The sequence below is a fragment of the Oncorhynchus gorbuscha genome, linkage group LG21 (genome assembly GCF_021184085.1).
Source record: "Oncorhynchus gorbuscha isolate QuinsamMale2020 ecotype Even-year linkage group LG21, OgorEven_v1.0, whole genome shotgun sequence".
NCBI classification, from domain to species: domain Eukaryota; kingdom Metazoa; phylum Chordata; class Actinopteri; order Salmoniformes; family Salmonidae; genus Oncorhynchus; species Oncorhynchus gorbuscha.
Genome location: NC_060193.1, coordinates 47,767,414 through 47,783,393, shown reverse-complemented (window position 1 = coordinate 47,783,393; position 15,980 = coordinate 47,767,414). Strand labels below are relative to the sequence as shown.

The 15,980-nt window shown below is 45.2% G+C and overlaps 1 protein-coding gene across 6 annotated transcripts in view; it reads right to left on the bottom strand.

The window, feature by feature from the left end:
• Window positions 1–15,980, bottom strand: part of LOC124008688 (cytoplasmic protein NCK2-like) — a 55,159-nt gene that overhangs the window by 16,901 nt on the left and 22,278 nt on the right. For 2 of the 6 annotated variants that reach the window (XM_046320189.1, XM_046320191.1), the window contains one exon: window positions 7,819–7,926. The exons of the other annotated variants lie outside the window; for them this stretch is intronic. The gene's annotated coding sequence lies outside the window, so the exon portion shown is untranslated. The remainder of the gene's footprint in view (window positions 1–7,818; window positions 7,927–15,980) is intronic. 6 annotated transcript variants of the gene reach the window in all.

The window sequence follows — 15,980 nt, the reverse complement described above, 5'->3', positions numbered from 1 at the left end:
ATCCCTAACGGAGGGCGTAACATCCCTAACGGAGGGCGTAACATCCATAACGGAGGGCGTAACATCCCTAACGGAGGGCGTAACATCCATAACGGAGAGCGTAACATCCATAACGGAGAGCGTAACATCCATAAGGGAGGGCGTAACATCCATTGCGGTCGTTTTTCCTCTCTAAAGTAATCATGTAAATGACAATCTTTTCAAAATGATCGTTATGGATAGCAATGGCTATCCATGTTTTGACCTGAGACATACAAACTCCGCTAGATTGTCGGCTTGTTCCATCACCACTCTGCTCTGTCTGCTCACACCCTGTTCAGCTCGGTGTGCAGTGGAAACACCAGAATGGTGTCGTGGTAAGTTCTTCAAGAGATGTAATATTTCATAAAAGAGAAATAGAACATTGCTCACACCTTAAAACAGTTATGGTAGAGTATAGGAATCTGACAACATGGAGAAATAACTAGAATGCATTTTCTTCTCAGAAGATGGAGGCAAGCTGTCCGAGGCTTATTCAGGAGGGTTTGGAAGATCGCGACCTGCTCTGGCATCTCAGGAGAGAACTGAGACAGAAGGTCAAGATCTCAGCCTCATCAAACACACACACACAAAATCACTTTCTTATTGTGCATCTTGTGTATATTGTGAATTTCCACAAATATAATACTGAACTGAGAGGAAGGATAAGAAGGTATTATTTAAAGTTATTATTCAAGTCTTTAATAGATCATTAGGGCACATGTATTAACCAATAACAGAGAGTGATTATGGAGGTCAGGGGAGCAGGGATTACCCTAGAGGGGACAGGATCAGGAGGCTGGGGGGGACGTGGACCAGTTTTCAGTGTAATTGCATAAATGTGCAGCAGGGTCGGAGCTGCCTGTAGAGAGAGATTCCTAACGAGTTTAACCAGGCCCAATTTAGCCAATTCCTTCATCTCCATCTCACCTAGCTCTGTAATCCAATTTGAGGATCATTTTCATTCGTCTGAGAACCAGGAGAGAAGGGGAGAAGAGGGGATTCTAAGAGAAAGATGGAGGGGTGAGAGAGAGGGTTGGGGTGAGTAATACAAAGGGAGCGAGAAAGAGAGGGGGCAGAAAGACAGAGAGGGAGAAAGAAAGAGTGATGTATTTCATTAGAGAAAGGAGGACAGGACCAGGAGAGAGACTGGAAGAGAGACTCGTCACCATGCCACTGTATGACTCAGTGTGAGAGCAGCAGAGTGCTATAAAGACAACCACCTCAAACAGGAAACCTGTAGACCCAGACGGGGATGCAGTGCAGAGCTTCCAGTCCCGACTGGATTAGAGGCTATAGGAGCTGGCAGTGCATAGCTTCCAGTCCCGACTGGATTAGATGCTATAGGAGCAGGCAGTGCAGAGCTTCCAGTCCCGACTGGATTAGAGGCTATAGGAGCTGGCAGTGCATAGCTTCCAGTCCCGACTGGATTAGATGCTATAGGAGCAGGCAGTGCAGAGCTTCCAGTCCCGACTGGATTAGAGGCTATAGGAGCTGGCAGTGCATAGCTTCCAGTCCCGACTGGATTAGATGCTATAGGAGCAGGCAGTGCAGAGCTTCCAGTCCCGACTGGATTAGAAGCTATAGGAGCAGGCAGTGCAGAGCTTTCAGTCCCGACTGGATTAGAGGCTATAGGAGCAGGCAGTGCAGAGCTTCCAGTCCCGACTGGATTAGAGGATATAGGAGCTGGCAGTGCAGAGCTTCCAGTCCCGACTGGATTAGATGCTATAGGAGCAGGCAGTGCAGAGCTTCCAGTCCCGACTGGATTAGAGGCTATAGGAGCTGGCAGTGCAGAGCTTCCAGTCCCGACTGGATTAGAGGCTATAGGAGCAGGCAGTGCAGAGCTTCCAGTCCCGACTGGATTAGAGGCTATAGGAGCTGCCAGTGCAGAGCTTCCAGTCCCGACTGGATTAGAGGCTATAGGAGCAGGCAGTGCAGAGCTTTCAGTCCCGACTGGATTAGAGGTTATAGGAGCTGGCAGTGCAGAGCTTCCAGTCCTGACTGGATTAGAGGCTATAGGAGCAGGCAGTGCAGAGTTTTCAGTCCCGACTGGATTAGAGGCTATAGGAGCAGGCAGTGCAGAGCTTCCAGTCCCGACTGGATTAGAGGCTATAGGAGCTGGCAGTGCAGAGCTTCCAGTCCCGACTGGATTAGAGGCTATAGGAGCTGGCAGTGCAGAGCTTCCAGTCCCGACTGGATTAGAGGCTATAGGAGCAGGCAGTGCAGAGCTTCCAGTCCCGACTGGATTAGATACTATAGGAGCAGGCAGTGCAGAGCTTTCAGTCCCGACTGGATTAGAGGCTATGGGAGCAGGCAGTGCAGAGTTTCCAGTCCCGACTGGATTAGAGGCTATAGGAGCTGGCAGTGCAGTTTCCAGTCCCGACTGGATTAGAGGCTATAGGAGCAGGCAGTGCAGAGCTTCCAGTCCCGACTGGATTAGAGGCTATAGGAGCAGGCAGTGCATAGCTTCCAGTCCCGACTGGATTAGAGGTTATAAAAGCAGGCAGTGCAGAGCTTCCAGTCCCGACTGGATTAGAGGCTATAGGAGCTGGCAGTGCAGAGCTTCCAGTCCCGACTGGATTAGAAGCTATAGGAGCTGGCAGTGCAGAGCTTCCAGTCCCGACTGGATTAGAGGCTATAGGAGCTGGCAGTGCAGAGCTTCCAGTCCCGACTGGATTAGAAGCTATAGGAGCTGGCAGTGCAGAGCTTCCAGTCCCGACTGGATTAGAGGCTATAGGAGCTGGCAGTGCAGAGCTTCCAGTCCCGACTGGATTAGAAGCTATAGGAGCTGGCAGTGCAGAGCTTCCAGTCCCGACTGGATTAGAGGCTATAGGAGCAGGCAGTGCAGAGCTTCCAGTCCCGACTGGATTAGATACTATAGGAGCAGGCAGTGCAGAGCTTTCAGTCCTGACTGGATTAGAGGCTATGGGAGCAGGCAGTGCAGAGCTTCCAGTCCCGACTGGATTAGAGGCTATAGGAGCTGGCAGTGCAGAGTTTCCAGTCCCGACTGGATTAGAGGCTATAGGAGCAGGCAGTGCAGAGCTTCCAGTCCCGACTGGATTAGAGGCTATAGGAGCAGGCAGTGCAGAGCTTCCAGTCCCGACTGGATTAGAGGTTATAAAAGCAGGCAGAGCACACAGAGGCCCAGTAAGGCACAGAGGCTCAGCACAGTTCCCAGTGCCAGCTGTGCTCTCTGCTCCCCCTTCAACCCCCCCTGCTGGCTGGGTGGCATGTCTCAGCTCACCTAGGCCTAACCAGCCCTGACAGCAGGGACCACTGCCAGGGTACCATGTCATGCCATGCCAAGGGGAGGGCATGTGAAAAGTGTGGAACTAATAGACTCATTTTGTGTGTGTGTGTGTGTGTGTGTGTGTGTGTGTGTGTGTGTGTGTGTGTGTGTGTGTGTGTGTGTGTGTGTGTGTGTGTGTGTGTGTGTGTGTGTGTGTGTGTGTGTGTGTGTGTGTGTGTGTGTGTGTGCCAGGGTTTCTGTAAACCTGTAATTGCAAAAAAATACAAAAGCTGATTTTTGGCACAAGCCAATTGTCCAGGAGAAGAAGAAAAAAAACTATGTGAAAGAATGTTTTCTATCCTATTGATTGATGGAAATACCAGTCGATGTAAATACATTAGACTGGACATGCTTATTGGTCTATAGGTTCATTAGCATCATTTAGTGGTATTAATTTGGTGCACGTGTACAGTATATTCGTTACGTATCTCATTTATTTAATGCGTACAGATACAGAGTATTTGAGCGGAAAATCTGTCAGACAGTGCGAGGCATCGGAGGGCAGGCTTCTTCAGCACGTCACACACCACTTTGCAATGAACTGGGGGGAGTATGCATTTTGAAAACATATACTTCATTGTTTGAAACCTGAACTTTTTCCTACATATTATGAGGCATGCCTTACCTCGCTTTAAAGTAGCCTAGCCAAAAATCTGACCATATCCGTGGAGGCAATTATTTTATTTCAACTTTATTCCATTATCCAGTAGGCAAAGGCACAATCCGAGTTATATTAGCAACCCATGCTAGTTGTTGCACACTAGATCTCCCCTCTTTCGAACGGATATTTTCATCTCGGTCACTTGACACTTGCTTGCACGTGCGGTGCGCTTTTGACAATGGTGTTTTCCAGCTAAGTATTATGCTTTATGCGCATTACTGCGCGTATAATGTATAGAAATAATAGTTTATCGCCATTTTAAGCTAAACGTTCTGATGTGTTGCATTTATGTCGCCTGGTTGTCATGTTTTGTCTTATATTGTCTTGTCATTTTGCTTTTCCTTCTGTTCGTTTTCCCCCTGCTGGTCTTTTTAGGTTCGTTCCCCTTTTTCTCTCTCCCTCTCTCTCTCTCTTCTCTCTATCGTTCCGTTCCTGCTCCCAGCTGTTCCTATTCCCCTAATCAATCATTTAGTCTTCCCACACCTGTTCCCTATCTTTTCCCCTGATTAGAGTCCCTATTTCTCCCCTTGTTTTCCGTTTCTGCCCTGTCGGATCCTTGTATATTGTTCACCGTGCTGTGTCTTTGTATCGCCCTGTTCGTGTTTCCCTCAGATGCTGCGTGGTGAGCAGGTGTCTGAGTCTGCACGGTCAAGTGCCTTCCCGAGGCAACCTGCAGTTTATTATCGAGTCTCCAGTCAGTTCTCGTGATTACGAGTGAAATTGTTTTTATGCTTTATTTACCGCTCCGATTTGTCTAGGAGTATTGCTATTTCCTTAAACTGGATTAAAGACTCTGTTTTCGCCAAGTCGCTTTTGGGTCCTCATTCACCTGCATAACACTGGTTGTAAGACTTTAGAATCTATCATCCCAAAACTGTCCCAGAGTCTGTTTGGAATAGGCCATTTCTCTCTCAACAAACTCACCAATAGAATACGTCAATTTTTCTACTATGGGGGATAGTAGATTAAAATAGGTTTGTGATTTTGCATTTTGTTACTCATCTCGTTGGCTGAGGAAAAGTAAATGTGGACAATTATTCTAAAATCTTCAAAGTGCACATCAGAATTTGGTAAAGGAGGACCGCACATTGTTGAATCCTATAGACTCGCAGGTTCTGTTAATGTGAATTACAATAATCTCGATGTGATTCTGGGCACCGTGGGTGGACGCCCTAATCAGATTACGCACCCAATGCATACGAGTCCGGTAATCCGGCCACATTTTCCTAACTGAAAACCCTGTTGTGTGAGACAGGAGACAGGTAGTCCCTAGGGTCCACTCTTCCTCAACCACTACATGAACTATTCTCATCCTCTGATCTCTAATAGGTATCCTACAGCAACCATGTCTGATGGGACACCAGAGTTGAAGTAGAGACTTCAAGCACACCACTACCCACCATACAGTTATACAGACATGTTTAACCTATTTGAAACATCTGCTATTGAGCCACCCATCAACCCCTGCAGACAGCCTAGAAGTCAGCTAAGCTTCTCTGGGCCTCTCTCAGCACAAGGATGAATAACTCATGTCCTTGAGGGCCAGAGTCTGCTACCTTCCCTTATTGCCTTTGAATGAGTGCTACATTTACACTTTGCCTGGGAGCAACAAAAAAAACAGGATTGTGGTCCTGGAGGACCGGAGTCTGTTGCTTTGCCTCTGTCTGAACAAACACTGGGCCTACAGCTAGTCTACACAGACCAGCAGAACAGAAGGATGAGACATGCAGAGCCAGAGCTGAACACAGCAGTAGCCCGAAAGGCGGCTTCCATTTTTATTACAGCAACATAATACTCAAGAGCATCGTGTTCAGCAGCCAAAAAACACTGCACTGGGGTGCAAAGAGAGGGATCATTCTACATCTGGAAAAGTGAGGGGGGGAATGATAGAAAGAGGAAGAGAAAAATTTAGAAAAATATCCTCCATCCATAAATGTCCATTGAGCATGAGGGAAATGACATTTAGACAGGCTGAGTGTGCTGATGCCCAGACAGACAGAGTAATCCCCATCGTCATCATCGTAATAATAAATGCCCTTGGATATGTCAGCCTGGGATGTGATGAATTCATTTCTGCTCTGCTGTCCAGACCAGTCCACAATCCCGTTGAGGGGCTGATGTGTAGTTGTGTATCTCTAATATAAAGACGCAGATGGTTAAGGTAGCAGAATGTGTGTAGATTACAAAAGTCAAACGTTTACACACACCTTAGCCAAATACATTTAAACTCAGTTTTTCACAATTCCTGACATTTAATCCTAGGAAAAAAATCCCAGTTAGGATAACCACTTTATTTTAAGAATGTGAAATGTCAGAATAATAGTGGAGAGAATTATTTATTTTAGATTTTATATATTTCATCACATTCCCAGTGGGTCAGAAGTTTACATACACTCAATTAGTATTTGGTAGCATTGCCTTTAAAATTGTTTAACTTGGGTCAAACGTTTTGGGAAGCCATCCACAAGCTTAAATTGGGTGAATTTTGGCCCATTCCTCCTGACAGAGCTGGTGTAACTGAGTCAGGTTTGTAGGACTCCTTGCTCGCACACGCCTTTTCAGTTCTGCCCACACATTTTCTATAGGATTAAGGCCATGGCTTTGTGATGGCCACTCCAATACCTTGATTTTGTTGTTCTTGAGCTATTTTGCCACAACTTTGGAAGTATGCTTGGGGGTCATTGTCCATTTGGAAGATCCATTTGCGATTAAGCTTTAACTTCCTGACTGATGTCTTCAGATGTTGCTTCAATATATCCACATAATTATCCTCCCTCGTGATTCCATCTATTTTGTGAAGTGCACCAGTCCGTCCTGCAGCAAAGCACCCCCAAAACATGATTCGGCCACCCCCGTGCTTCACGGTTGGGATGGTGTTCTTCGGCTTGCAAGCCTCCCCCTTTTTCCTCCAAACCTAATGATGGTCATTATGGCAAAACAGTTCTATTTTTGTTTCATCAGACCATCATCAGACCAAAAAGTACGATTTTTGTCCCCATGTGCAGTTGCAAACCGTAGTCTGGCTTTTTTATGGTGGTTTTGGAGCAGTGGCTTCTTCCTTGCTGAGCGGCCTTTCAGGTTACGTCAATATAGGACTCATTTTACTCTGGATATAGATACTTTTGTACCCGTTTCCTCCAGCATCTTCACAAGGTCCTTTGCTGTTGTTCTGGGATTGATTTGCACTTTTCACACCAAAGTACGTTCATCTCGAAAGGGCAGAACGCGTCTCCTTCCTAAGCGGTATGACGGCTGCGTGGTCCCATGGTGTTTATACTTATGTACTATTATTTGTACAGATGAAGCTCCCAAGAATGAACCAGACTTGTGGAGGTCTACAATTTGTTTCTGAGGTCTTGGCTGATGTCTTTTGATTTTCCCATGATGTCAAAACAAAGAGGCACCGAGTTTGAAGGTAGGCCTTGAAATACATCCGCAGGTACACCTCCAATTGACTCAAATTATGTCAATTAGCCTATCAGAAGCTTCTAAAGCCATGACATCAATTTCTGGAATTTTCCAAGCTGTTTAAAGGCACAGTCAACTTAATGTATGTAAACATATGATCCACTGGAATTGTGATACAATTATTTGTGTCATGCACAAAGTAGATGTCCTAACCGACTTGCCCAAACTATAGTTTGTTAACAAGAAATTTGTGGAGTGGTTGAAAAATGAGTTTTACATAAACTTCAGACTTCAACTGTACATCCCTCCAATTTGAAAAATAAAGATGAAGGCCTACAAATTATCAAAATGTTGCTTCTTCAAGGCAAAGGGGGAGGGGACGACAACCCTACATGAGTGGAAGTAAACTGTACCATTTACACAAACAGAACTTGAACCTTACCCAAAACTGTCTCGATAAAAGGTTTGCTGATTTGGCTTTACGTCTGCGTATTCTTGCTGTGCAGGCCACAGTAGTAGAATGGTGTGCACTGGCTTGTGGCTCCCCAGTCTAGGAGAGATACAGAGAGCCGGGTTTAGCCATGCCCTGGTTCACAGAGGAGCAGAGAGACTGGTCCACTCTGGTGTGCTGCTGGTGTGCTGCTTAAGTGTAGGTATGAGGTTTAAGTGTAGGTATGAGGTTTAAGTGTAGGTATGAGGGGTAAGTGTAGGTATGAGGGGTAAGTGTAGGTATGAGGGGTAAGTGTAGGTATGAGCGGTAAGTGTAGGTATGAGGGGTAAGTGTAGGTATGAGGGGTAAGTGTAGGTATGAGGTTTAAGTGTAGGTATGAGGGGTAAGTGTAGGTATGAGGGGTAAGTGTAGGTATGAGGGGGGGTAAGTGTAGGTATGAGCGGTAAGTGTAGGTATGAGCGGTAAGTGTAGGTATGAGGGGTAAGTGTAGGTATGAGGGGTAAGTGTAGGTATGAGGGGTAAGTGTAGGTATGAGGTTTAAGTGTAGGTATGAGGTTTAAGTGTAGGTATGAGGGGTAAGTGTAGGTATGAGGGGTAAGTGTAGGTATGAGGGGTAAGTGTAGGTATGAGGGGTAAGTGTAGGTATGAGCGGTAAGTGTAGGTATGAGGGGTAAGTGTAGGTATGAGGGGTAAGTGTAGGTATGAGGTTTAAGTGTAGGTATGAGGGGTAAGTGTAGGTATGAGGGGTAAGTGTAGGTATGAGGGGTAAGTGTGTGCAGACTGTGATGTTCAGCACATTAATACGGTTGTTGGCATGAGTGTCAACAGACAAAATAAGTACTCTGGGAAGGGCCCCGAGTCAGACCTACATCAGCACTCATGTAGGCAAGTCCACTAAAAACTTTCCCTCACGTCCCGAAGTACCGTACTCTAGGGACATACCTGCTAACGTAGGGGAGGCTAGTCTTGGACACGCACATGGACACACACACACACACACACACACACACACACACACACACACACACACACACACACACACACACACACACACACACACACACACACACACACACACACACACACACACACACACACACACACATACATACATAGATCCAGGCACTGGTGGAGGTGTTGAGTGGTTCATTACTTTGTGCAGATGGGTCTGCTGCTCTCTGAGCCAGAGACTACTCCACCACTGAGAGACTCAGTGAAGCATTAGACCGGGTCTTAATGGACAGGGAAACGCATTCTCCATTGTTCTCACATGGTTGAGGTTGAAACTCTATAGGCTCTTCTGGATTGATGTCATACTACAGATTTAAAAATGGTTGTTTTATATTCGACATTCATGTGAACACAAATTTAAGTGCAGGCTATTTCTGTGCTGGCTTACAGTGACTGAACTGGGAACCGTCCCTCTACTCACTGCTGCACCATGTGCTTTGCTCCCAAACTGCACTTCTCTAAGAGAGGCAGATGAGCGGTTGTGTTCAGACTCAGAGCAGTTTTGACCTGCTAAAATCACTACATTTCCCCATGCAGTTGAGACCCGGAGACCAGCCAGTTTTAAAGAATGAGGAATAAGTAATGTGATGATACAACAGTATTCAGTTCCACTCAGCCCACAGTACCATGCTGAATGGCTTTTTTAAAAAGGTCAACGTTTTTAATACAGCTCCTCTCTTGCTCTCTCCCTCCCTCTCCTCACCGCGCAGCAATTTCTTAATTGAAGCGAGGTTCGGTTTGGCTTTTATAACCCATAAATGTCTCTGAGCGCTCCCATTTGCCTTACTCAGTTGTAGCCTATTAAAGATATGGATCTCACTACCAGCTGTAATGGGAAGGTATTATCTGTTCTCGGTTCACGCCGATTCTCTTTGAATTTCTAAAGCCTGTCCTTGAATAAGAGGAAGGCCAAAGACTGCAAATTAACAAATGATGTACGGTTGGATTCTAATGGATATTTTTGTATTAATCATTTTCCTTTAGGGGCTACATTGTGGTGTTTTGTAATATTAGTTTGTCGAGGCTGTTTGATTTACATTTACATTTAAGTCATTTAGCAGACGCTCTTATCCAGAGCGACTTACAACAGCCAACATATCTCAACACTAGGCTGGTTCAAGAGGATTTTTTATTTTTTATTTAACTCGGCAATCGAACCAGGGTCTGTAGTGACACCTTTAGCACTGAGTTGCAGTGCCTTAGATCGCTGCGCCCCTCGCAGACTGACAACTGTTTTTGTTGCTGTTTAGTAACCATCTGTTGGTGCCTGGCTGGTTAGCACTGGTCTGTAAAGGCTGTTTGTGTTATGACAGCTCCCATGGTGCTCTCTGGACCGGAGGTCACCGAGGTCATGTTTCTGACTTCCTGTGTGCAGAGGTCCGCTTGTATTGCTGCCACGGTCACTTCCTGTCTCCCCAGGGTCGTCTTCTCCTCTCCTCCAATGAATCCCTACTTCCCTCCAGGGTCAAGTCTTTCCCAGCAGCTGGTTCATGGCAGTCAGGTGTCACATGGTTGACCCTGGGCCAAGAGAGCACAGTGCAAACTGACACCACGGCACTGTTTACACAGGCAGCCCAACTTGGATATTTTTTTTTGTTGGTCTTTTGACCAATCACATCATATCGGATATTTTAAGAGCTGATCTGATTGGTGAAATGACCAAATCAGTAAAAAAATAAATAATAATGAAAAAATTAAAAAAGGATCAGAATTGGGCTGCCTGTCTAAACTCAGACCACTAGTATCAGAAGACAGACCAGAAGAGGCTGGCTGACACACATTGGCTGCTATAGGGCCAAGCCTATCTCATGTTGGCACAGCTGTGGTTTAAAACACAAGCATACACACTTTCATTAGACCTCTATCGTAATATTGAAGAGGCACAGAAATGAAAAGAGCCGAGATTACACATATTTCTACATCTAGTCTCTCAACAGAAACAGAAGTATACTAAAGGGATTTATAAATGACTTTGCTTTGCTTGACACATAAACACACATTTTGATCTCAGTGTAAGTGTTGAGGAATGTTTTCGGCTTCGCTGCCTCACTTGCCTGCTTCCTTAATGACAAAGATCCTTAAGTGAAAGCATTGCTGCCAAGAGGCAAATCAATTCTAAAGCTGGGGACATTTGTTTGCCTGCCAGCCAGCCGCCAGCTCCTCTGTGATCAATCTCACTGTGCCTTGTGTTGATTTTACAACCCAGCCGATGCCATTCCCCTCAACCTCAATAGAACGGACAGAGTTCCAGCTCGTTGGAGGAACAGAATGTCTATCATTGTACAGGGCTGTTACAACCACTGCCAAACCCAAATAAGTTGACCTTGGACTCTGTCTTATATCGTGCTCTAGGGTAGCGGAGGGGAAGGAGGATTCTCTCCCACTCAGAATCACAGCATTCCCATGATTTCTTTACACCGGGGACCAAAAACCAAGACCAAATAGTTTTTCATGACCGTGTGGCCTGACCAGTTATAGCCGCTAAAAGACGGCTATTCCGGCTATACTTTGAGGGTGAAAGCAGCAGTATCCCCTTAAAAGGAGGTAATCCAGTGACATCAAGGGAGTTTACTGTTATTGCACTGGGAGGCTGAACAAGTATAAGCCATTCAAATTGCCACTGTGACTGTGGAGAAATGATTATACACAGAACAGAAAATATAAACAACGTGTCAAGTGTTGTGTGCCGTGTTTCATGAGCTGAAATAAAAGATGACAGAAATGTTCCATGCACACAAAAAGCTCATTTCTCATCCCTGTTTGTCAGCATTTCTCCATTGTCAAGATAATCCATCCACCTGACAGGTGTGGCATATCAAGAAGCTGATTAAACAGCACGATCATGATCACTTTAAAAGGCCACTAAAATGTTCAGTTTTGTCACACAACATAACGCCACAGATGGCTCAAGTTGAGAAATGTAATTGGCATGCTGACTGCAGGAATGTCCACCAGAGCTGTTACCAGAGAATTGAATGTTAATTTCTCTACCATAAGCCGCCTACAACTTTGTTTTAGAGAATTTGGCAGTGCGTCAAACTGGCCTCACATGTAGCCACGCCACCCACATCAGACTTCTTCACCTGCCGGACCGTCTGAGACCAGCCACATGGATAGCTGATTAAACTGTGGGGTTGTACAGCCAAAGAATTTCTGCACAAACTGTCAGAAACCACCTCAGGAAAGCTCATCCGCGTGCTCGTTGTCCCCACCAGCGACTTGACCTGACTGCAGTTTGGCGTAGTAACTTGGCGTCGTAACCGACTTCAGTGGGCAAATACTCACCGTCAGTAGCCACTGGCACGCTGGAGAAGTGTGCTCTTCACGGAATAATCCTGGTTTCAACTGTACCGGGCAGATGGCAGACAAGTGTGTATGGCGTGTGGACGAACAGTTTGCTGATGTTAACGTTGTGAACAGAGTGCCCCATGGTGGGGTTATGGTATGGGCAAGAATAAGCTATGGACAACGAACACAATTGCATTTTATCTATGGCAATGTGAATGCACAGAGATACCATGACGAGATTCTGAGGGCCCATTGTTGTGCCATTCATCCGCCGCCATCACCTCATGTTTCAGCATGATAATGCACTGCCTCATGTCGCAAGGATCTGAACACGACTCCTGGAAGCTGAAAATGTCCCAGTTCCTCCATGGCCTGCATACTCACCTGACATGTTACCCATTGAGCACGTTTGGGATGCTCTGGAACGACGTGTGCGACAGTGTGTTCCAGTTCTCGCCAATATCCAGCATCTTCGCACACCCATTGAAGAGGAGTGGGACAACATTCTACAGGCCACAATAAACAGCTTGATCAACTCTATGTGAAGAAGATGTGTCACGCTGCATAAGGCAAATGGTGGTCCACGCCCCTACCTTTTTTTAAGGTACCTGTGAATAACAGATGGATATCTGTTTTCCCAGTCATGTGAAATTCATAGATTGGGGCCTAATGAATTTATTTCAATTGACGGATTTCCTTATATGAACTATAACTCAGTTAAATCTTTGAAATTGTTGCATGTTGCATATATATTTTTGTTCAGGGTGAATTGGCACACTGAGCAGTTGTCACACATCAGAAGGCAGAATGCCTGCAGATAGGAATGGATTATTGCAGGTATGTGCGTGTGTATGCATCTGCGTACGTGCCATGTGTGTCCCCGTGTGTGACAGGATTGAGCCGGGCTTGCATCACCCCTCCACACAGAGAGAGAGAATGTTTATGGGAGCGAGGCGCTACGGGAGAAACATCCTGTTGTAGACTGGGATGATGATGTGTTGACAGTACGGCAGCACAGTGGAGATCGAGGTTGTTTGGAATCACCGTCTGTCCACTTCCACACAGCCAGGCATCCATCCAGCTAACAAGGCTTCCAGCAAACAGGGACAAGGCTATCCTATCTCCCGACACTTGGGGAGGTAGAATCATTTCTTCTTCAAGCTCGACTAGGGTTGCACATCTTGGGGAATATTCAGGAGGTGGAAACTTTCTGTGGGGATTAATGGGAACATATGCAAATGAATGTAGATGTTGTTCTGCATTGGATATATTTACCATATCATATGGAGACAGAAACATAAACCTTTAACCTTATCATAAGTAGACATAATTGCAAATTATTAAATCCTTCCAATATAAATAAAAAACACAATTTAGTTATGAATTGAACTTTAATTAAATGAGTTGACTCTTCACATGGGATGATTTCACAGAACAACAAAAGAAAGGGAATATTGAAATATCCCAATGATCCATCGCATCTCCCAAAAACATTTTCAACAAACATCTGTAAAATGATAGTCTAGAAACAAAAGCTTTGGTTGTCTTCCTCTCAGGCTTTCATGTCTTCTCCCTGGACCTCCTCTTGAACATCAGACTCTGAGGCCTCATCTTCACTTTCACTTTCCAACCTCGTCAGGCCCAAAAAGCTTAAAATTTGCCCGGATGTCTACCCATTTCCAACCCTTGTATTGGTCAGCCTGTTGCGTGCTTTGGTGTGTGTGTTCCCAAACAAGGACCAGTTGCATTCTGAGGTGGCTGATGTTGGTGGGATTTGGAGGATGATGGAGGCAACAGGGGAAAGAGCCACAAAGACCCTTCCACCAGGTGGTTGGTGAGATATTTTGGCACAACTGCCATATTGCTCTCCATCCCAAAGCCCTTGCTTGGAAGTGTAATTCCCCAGGCTTCAGGCAGAAGTCTTCATGCTTTTTGATGTATTTCAGAACTGCATTCCTCTGCTTGGAGCAACAGTGAAGTGGGCAGGGCAGTACGGATTTATTTTCTTACATCTGCAAGCAAAGTCTGAACATCTGACAAGATGACATTGTCTCCCTCAATCCGTGCAATGGCTACTGCTATTGGTTTCAGGTATCTTACCACTCTCTCCCAAAATACATCATCCAGGAGGATCCTCTTGATGGGGCTGTCTATATCAGCAGACTGTGATATGGCCATTTCTTGGAGAGACACCCCCCCCAGGAGACTGTCAAACATGATGACAACACCACCCCAATGGGTGTTGCCGGGCAGCTTCAATGTGGTGCTCTTATTCTTTTCACTTTGCTTGGTGAGGTAGGTTGCTGCTATAACTTGATGCCCCTTCACATACCTAACCATTTCCTTGGCTCTCTTGTAGAGTGTATCCATTGTTTTCAGTGACATGATGTCCTTGGGGAGCAGAATCAATGTAGCATAGCTAATGTGTGTGATGTGAGGGTAGGACTCCTCCACTTTAGACCAAGCAGCCTTCATGTTTGCAGCATTGTCTGTCACCAGTGCAAATACCTTCTGTGGTTCAAGGTCATTGATGACTGCCTTCAGCTGATCTGCAATGTAGAGACCGGTGTTTCTGTTGTCCCTTGTGTCTGTGCTCTTGTAGATTACTGGTTGAGGGGTGGAGATGATGTAGTTAATTATTCCTTGCCCACGAACATTCGACCACCCATCAGAGATTATTGCAATACAGTCTGCTTTCTCTATGATTTGCTTGACCTTCACTTGAACTCTGTTGTTGAAATCTGCTTCCAGCAAATGAGTATATAAAGCATGTCTGGTTGGGGGAGTGTATGCTGGGCAAAGAACATTCAGAAATGTCTTCCAATACACATTGCTTATGAGCATCAGAGGTGAACCAGTTGCATACACAGCTCGAGCAAGACATTCATCAGCATTTCTCTGACTACGTTCCTCCATTGAGTCAAAATAACTTCTGATTCCAGGAGGACCATGAGCGGTTGCTATCGATAAGGTGTCTGATTCATCATTTTCACCTCCAATAGAAGTAGAGGGACTTTTGTCAGAGGTTGCCTGTTGTGATCGTTGAGGGAACTTTACGTTCTTGCCATATGATTTGGCACAGTATTTGCAAATGTACACAGCTTTTCCTTCTACATTAGCTGCAGTGAAATGTCTCCACACATCAGATAGTGCCCGTGGCATTTTCCTGTAAAGATAAGAAACAAATAAGTTTTAAAAAAAATAAAAAAATACAATTCCATGAATTAACTCTCCTCACTTTTAGCAGGCTCAAGGAAACTAAAACCCACATGGTAGCAAATAAACTAATTAGAAATAAATGGTTAACAAGTTAGAAATTATTTAAACACACTTTGCTGTCGGCTAATATTTACTAGTTAACAAAAAAAATATGTCATATGAAATATATTCACCCCACCCAGTATTGTAATCAAAACTTACCAGAAAGCATGTAGTCCTTGGCTCAGACAGTGTAGTAGTGTGGGCTCAATAGCATCTCGTTAGTGTGCAAGATCTTGAGAATCAGCTGTTCATGTGATAGATGAGTTCACTGCACATCTGATGTAAGAATGCACTGTGCCTGCAGAGGGTTGCAATTCCATTGAATTGGGGAACGTTTGACCAAAATATGCCACAAGACCCAGAATTGTCTTATGTGTATCCCACAAAAAAAAAGGTCCACTGTTATAAGCTAAGTTTTTTGATGAATTTAAGCAAAATTCCCCAAATTCCAGGGCTTAACTTCGGCATGAAACATTTCCAGAAGAATTCCGTGAAATTAACGGGAAAGTTTCCGACCCTTTGCAACCCTAAGCTTGACCCACTTAACTATAGCCTGGTTCCAAATATGTTGTGCGTTTGGCTTTACAATGACC